This window comes from Tupaia chinensis, unplaced genomic scaffold (assembly GCF_000334495.1).
Source record: "Tupaia chinensis unplaced genomic scaffold, TupChi_1.0 Scaffold000451_2, whole genome shotgun sequence".
In the NCBI taxonomy this organism is placed as follows: Eukaryota; Metazoa; Chordata; class Mammalia; order Scandentia; family Tupaiidae; genus Tupaia; species Tupaia belangeri.
The window spans coordinates 2,345,512-2,352,549 of NW_006159958.1; positions in this window are offsets into that span (position 1 = coordinate 2,345,512).

A 7,038-nucleotide genomic window follows, 5' to 3' on the forward strand; every position below is an offset into this window, starting at 1 on the left:
TTCTCCTCCATTCTCCTCTCGGGATCTTGGGCACGCATGCACACACACCTGGCGTGAGTTTAAGCCACTGGGTCCGGGACTCGAACCGCGGTTGACTACATGGGAGCCCAGCAACATAGCCATTACGCTAACTGCTGGTCCCAGTTGTTAATACCTCTTTTAGAGGAGTTTTAAGGCCATTAGGTTTAGCAAATTGAAATATGGCATTTTCGCATAGACGCCAGGCATGTAATATTTCTATAGGAGCACGTGGCTCTTCATGTAAGCAGATGCCAGTTTTTTTAATGTGTTCATTTTAATGATCCGGCCTCAAGATACCAATGGCAACAGGTATCAATTTTTTTTTTAACCTCTGAGAAATGGTTTTGGATGGTACCGAGCAATCAGCCTGACTTAATAAATACAATGGCTCCTCCCTGTGAGCGGTGCAAGCTGGAGATAATCTATTCTCCATGTTGATTCCTGGGATCTCCGTAGAGATGAATCGGCGCCATAGACCTTCTCTGGGCGCGAATCAGTGGATAGGCCACTCGAGAAATGCCACGTGGGCCGGAGACAGTCTGTTATCCACACTGATTTCCTGGGGTCTCCGAAGAGATGAACAGTGCACACCTATAGCCCTTACCTGGGCGAGAAATCATGTATAGGCTGAAAAACAACTACCTAGTTCGCTTCCAACTATGAAAAGCACAGATTTTGCCTGTCACTTTTGGGATCAAGCACTAGCACAGCTGCCGCAGAGCTATCTCATAGCGACAATGGACTTTAAACGTGTTCAGGAGTTGAAGAAATTCACAAACCCTCCAACAAGCACAGCTCTGTATGTCCGACACAAAGCAAGCGCCATAAGGTGGTGATTGTCCGTTTTGATTTCTAGGGTTCTGGCAGCGAAATGGCAGCTGATGTAAAAACTACGACAAGGATACAGAGCAATTCTTTGGCAAAATCTTCACTGTTTAGCCCAGAGCAACGTATTTCATGGGAGGAAAAAGTAATATTGTGTATCAAACAATGGCATAACATTTCTATAGCCCAGTGTGGCTCACAGAATTCTAGGCCTGTGTTTACCCTCACGCGCTGTACACAAAGGGAACATGCCTCCTTATGACGCAGCAATCTATTTAGAAGCTGAATTTCTAGAGGAGAAAAAACACAAGCAGTGATAGAATACAGAAAGCCAGAGCCAAGCCACTGGGGCAGAGAGGCTGCCCAGTCATTTACTTACCTCCGGAGGTAGCCGAGAAGGGTATGAGATAGGACGCAGGGATCATCCGGAAACCAAGTTGTCCAGAAATCGGGGTGTCTAGATCCCGGGTTTTGGCATCAATCTGTCGGTGTCTATCCCTGGACTTGGCTCTATCTAAGGAGGAAGCGAAAAGAATGAGACGAAGAGACAGAGTAACAGTGGACACAGGCAGCCTGAGCCTAGGTAGCCCAAGCAACTTGTGTGGCCCAGACAAACTGGGCGCCTTTGTTTATAGGGCAAAGCAACATTACATATGTATATTTCATGACATTTTACAGATGTGTTGATGTGTTACAGACAATAAGCAGGTAATGAATCTATAAGGGCTTAGACATACTGGGCCAGGTGCATCCCTTGGTGATAATCCCATCAAGAAGAAATCCCATAGTCTTCTTTTCTAATGGGGAAGCCTAGCTGCAGGTGTGTGGAAGAAACATAAGCCAAAGAATCTGGCCATAAGGCAGGCACCACCACACCCAGAGAAGGCTAAAGAATCTCACAGGCAGAGCAGGGATTGGGGGTCAAGATGTTTCCTGAAGTCTATCAGATGTGTCTGTTGGAACACCCCTAGCAATTTCCACTCTTGGCTCTGCCTGCAGCGAGGGTCAAGGAAAGGACAAGTTGTAAGGTTCTGCCAAAGCCCAAAGAGACAGGTGGCATTTGCTCAGAGCATGTCCCCACACCTCATTCAGGGCCTCTTTCCACCCCCTACACTATGTGAACTGATCCCCCCAATAAATCCCCTCTTACGTATCTATATGTATCTTATTAGTTCTGCCTTCCTAGAGAACCCTGACTAAATATGCTTAGATAGAAGATTCATTCTACTTATTTTATGTATGAAGACATTGAACTTGGCAGGGATCAAAGTGATTGGTCCCGGGTCACACAACACAGCAGGGATATTAGAGTGTGATGATAAGAATGAATTCTATGTGGCCAGCAGGTGGCATAGTGGTTAAGATGCTAGACTCCCACATGGACGACCACAGTTTGAATCTCAGACCCAGTGGCGTGAAAATCACGCTTGGAACATGTGTGTGCGTGCCCAAGATCCCTGGAGGAGCACGGAGGATAAGGGATGTGGCACGGCCATCCCCCCTGGGGAGTAATTTCTCACTTTCCCTCTCACTGTCTCTGTCTGTCTCTGGGAGCACACACCCTATAGCAAAAAACATTAAAAATAAAAAAGTTAAGAATGAATTTCGGGAGACTTAAAGTACACTCCAATTAAGTAGTTCACTCCTGAGCTCTAAAGCCTACTTAAAAACCTGTAAACCTGTTCCAAGTGTACTAATTACAAAGCTGAGCAATGTTCCCATCCTTCCTCTCCACCAGTCCATGTGTGAAAGTCAACTGTAAACCTGTTTCTGTGTGCATTTCTTTTTTTTTCAAACCTGGAAGTGGTTAATTGTGACAATGGCAGCAAAATCAAACCCATCACCACTAGCTTCTCTTGGGTCATCAGAAAAGTCACACATATTTTTTTCTATCTTTTTCTATGTGAAAATGCGTATGACTTTTCTGACCACCCAATAAATTAGCCTATGTTACAAACCTTTAAATCCAAGAGTCTGTTCCTCTGATAGAGATTCTGGGGACCAGCAGTTAGCATAATGGCTATGTCGCTGGACTCCCACATAGTCAACCGTGGTTCGAGTCCCAGACCCGGTGGCTTAAACTCAACGCCGGGCGCGTGTGCATACGTGCCCAAGATCCCGAGAGGAGAATGGAGGAGAAGGAATTGCGGTGTGGCCACCCCCACCCCCGGGGGTGATTTCTCGCTTTCTGTCTCTCTGTGTCTCTCTGTGTGTCTGGCGAGCGCATGCGCCCTAGAGCAAAAACCTCTCCAAAAAAAAAAAAGAGAGAGATTCTGACCTCTCAGGGAGGTAGAGTTGGCAAAGCATAGCATTTCTGTGATGGTGTGGAAGTGCTGAAGATCTGACCGCCCTTTATACAGATGGCACAAGTGCACAAATAAGTGAGAAATTAAGTGAATCTAGCTTTGAAACTTACTATAAAGTGACAGTAATCAAAACGGTGCCACTCCCTATGTATAAATGAGGTAAGAGATAGGTTTGGTACATGTAGGTAGGGTACAAGTCCCCAAAATAGAAACACAGTAAGCTTTATCAAGATGGAGTCACAGTGGCTAAGTTTTAATGGATAGAGAGCTAGCTACACTAGGATTCAAAACAGCTCTAGCCAAAGGCAACAATTCCTATTTGCTAACGACAGTCTAACAAGAAGTACAGAATGCTGTGGTCTGCTGACCCTGCAAAGAACAAGATAATAAATCACCTAGACTACCATGTAATTATTTTTTTAAGAATTATTTATTTTTTGAGAGTTATTTAACTTAATGTGCTATTATTACTTATTTTAAAATTTTACCGGAGAAAGACAGGGTGAGAGAGAAAGTGAGAAAGCAAGCCATCAGGTCCTGGACTTGAACCACAGTCAGCCACATGGGAGTTGAGCACCTTAACCAACTCGCTACTTGCTGGCCTCTATTATTATTATTTTAATTTGCCAGAGGGCATGCATGCTCACCAGAGAGAGATAAAGAGAGGAGAGAGGGACAAAGCAAGCTGCCAGGTTCGGGACTTGCACCATGGTCAGCCATGTGAGAGTCCAGTGCCTAAACCACTGCACAACCTCACAACCTGCTGGCCCTAACTAGGTAACTATTTTCTAAAGCCTACTTTCTTATCAGAGAGCTCAGACTCCCAGGAAAAAACCCTCGCCTCAGCTCCTCTTCCCAACCTATGTCTGGGATCCCCTGCTTGGAAGCTCTGTTCTTCCTGCCCTCTCTTAATAAACTCTGCTTTGCTATCCCCTCTCTGTGTCTGCATATCTAATTATATGTGAGCATGAGACAAAAACCTGGTCATCTTGCAGTCCTTAATCTGGCACTGGTATTGGGCCCATGCCCCTGAATATCCTGGATCATTAGCACAGCATTTACCAGAAGAGCAAAATAACAAGTGTCAGGATGTGGAGAAACTAGAGCCCGGATGCACTGCTGATGGGAATGTAATAAAAGCAGCAGCTATAAAAAAAATTGGCATAATGGCTCCTTTAACAAATTAAAAATAAAATTAGCTTAAGATTGACCAATTCCACACCTGGTATGGACTCAAAAAAATTGAAAGTGGAGTCTCAAAGGGATTGGTATAGGTAGTGAGAGGTATTAGCAGAAGACCTCAAACACCAATGAAAAGGGCATCTGACGTATCACTCGTCGTTTCAGGGGTTGCAGCCAGACTCCTGGGGCCAATAGGGGAACAGCTATCTAACTTTTACTGGAGAATGTAACTGCTTCCCCTCCTGCAGCAACCACGTGCAGACACCCTCCTCGCTGCTTGACCTGCCTGACCGATATTTCTCCTTCCACTGGAGGCACTAGATCAGGATGGGCACAGTTGCCCCTAAGTGCATGCGCTTATCTTCACAGTCCACACTGGGCATGTATAAGGCTTCCCTTTATTGCAGCACTTGAGTTCCCCCTATCAGACAAGATGTGTGCAAGTGCATCAAAAGCCTGCGAAAGGCAGCAATAGAGCGGGCTCCAGTGACAGACCTCTTCCCCTATATATTCCTGATGAGGCCCTGCAATTAAAGAAGGACCCTATTCCCCTCTGGGTGCAATCTCTGCCACGTGATCTGTCCACCCAGACGTCTCTCAAGTGTACTGATTAAAATTGCTCTTTTTCATACTTAATTTTTTTTAGAATGATTTAATTTTTATTTATTCATCTACTTCTTTTTAAATTTGACCAGAGAGGGATAGAGTGAGAGAGAGAGGGAAAGTGAGAAAGCAAGCTGCCAGATCCAGGACTCGAACCATGGTTGGCAATGTGGGAGTCCAGCGCATTAACCTCCACACCACTTGCTGGTCCCTCTTTTTCATACTTTTCTCGTGGCTATGGCTTTATCTGTGTCTCTGGTTAGGTCTCCAATCTTAGGGATCTGGGCCTCAGAACTGAGCATCCCATCACAATGCTCCAGCTCCACCTTCCATAACAGGATATGTGCACACCTACGTTTATAACAGCACTACTCACAATAACCAAAAGTTAGAAGCAACTCAAGTGTCCATTGATAGATAAATGGCTAGACAAAATACAGCATATACATACAGTGGCCTCAAACAAGTAAATTCTAGGGACCAGCAGATGGCATAATGGTTATGCCATTAGACTCCTGCATTGCCTACCACGGTTCAAGATCCGGACCTGGAGGCTTGAAACTCATGCCAGGTGCGTGTGGGTGCGTGCCCAAGATCCTGAGAGAAGAATGGCTGAGAAGGGATTGTGGTGTGGCCATCCCCCCAGGGGGTGATTTCTCGCTTTCTGTCTCTGTCTTTCTGGCAAGCGCATGTGCCCTATAGCAAAAATCTCTCTAAAAAAATATACAGGGCTGGTCAACACTACAAAAAACAAAGGAGATTCTTACATGCTACAATATGGATGCAATTTGAAGATATTATGCTAGTAAAAACAGCCAGTCACAAAAGGATACATTTTTTAAAAGAAATATTTATTTATTTATTATTATTATTGCTATAAGGCGTGTGCGCTCGCCAGACAGACAGACGGAGAGACAGAAAGCGAGAAATCACACCCCAGGGGGGAATGGTCATGCTGCAATCCCTTCTTTTCCATTCTCCTTTTGGGATCTTGGGCACGCACGCGCCCGGCCTGAGTTTAAGCCGCCGGGTCCGGGACGTGAACTGCATTCAACTACGTGGGAGTCCAGTGACATAGCCATTATGCTAACTCCTGGTCCCAATAAATATTTATTAATTTTTATTTACTCATTCATTTAATTTTAAATTGACAGAGAGAGACACACAGAGAGAGAGAAAGAGGGGAAGTGAGAAAAGCAAGCCACCAGGTCTGAGATTCGAACTGTGGTCAGCCATGTGGAAGTATCCAGTGTCTTAACCACCACGCCACCTGCTGGCCCCCAAAAGGATAAATTTTAATACTATGACTCTACTCATACGACATAGTTAGAGTAGTCAAATTAATAGAGACTGAAGTACTCTGGAAGGATGGTTGCCAGGGGCTGGAAGAAGGGGGAAATGGGGAGTTAGTGTTTGATGGGTACACAGTGTCAGTTTTGCAAGATAAAGAATGTTCTGTGGACGGATGGTGGTACAACAATATAAATGTACTTAATGCCAAGGTACACTTAAAAATAGTTAAGAAGATAAATTGTATGTAGTGTATATTTTATCAGTTTTTGAAAAGCAATAAAGAAAAAAGTGTCACACTAATAAAAAGATACACAAATCAGTGGGAAGAAAGAGTTCAGGAATATACCCACACATACATGGTCACAAAGCCAAGGCAATTCAATGGATAAAAGGTTAAGTCTTTTCAACCAAAGCTGATGAAACTACTATAAATCCCTACAAGAAAGTGTGAGCCTCACCCCTACCTAATACCATTAACAAAAATGAACTAATAGACCACAGCTTTGCATGTAAATGATAAAAACATAACATTTGTACATGAGAGTCCAGGAGAGGGCCAGCTGGTGGTTCGTTGAGTCGTAAAAGTGACTGGATCCCACATGGTCAACTGCAAGGTTCCTGTTTTGGACCCAGGGCCTGAAAACATGCTAAGAACTTGTGCACACTCACAATCCTGAACAGAGATTCTAAGGTGAGGGCACATGGCCTCTAACAAATTAAAATAAAAAAGCACAAGAGAAAATCATCATGAATTTGGGGCAGGCAGAGATTTTTTTTTTTTTCAAGTTTATTTATTTATGAGATAGAA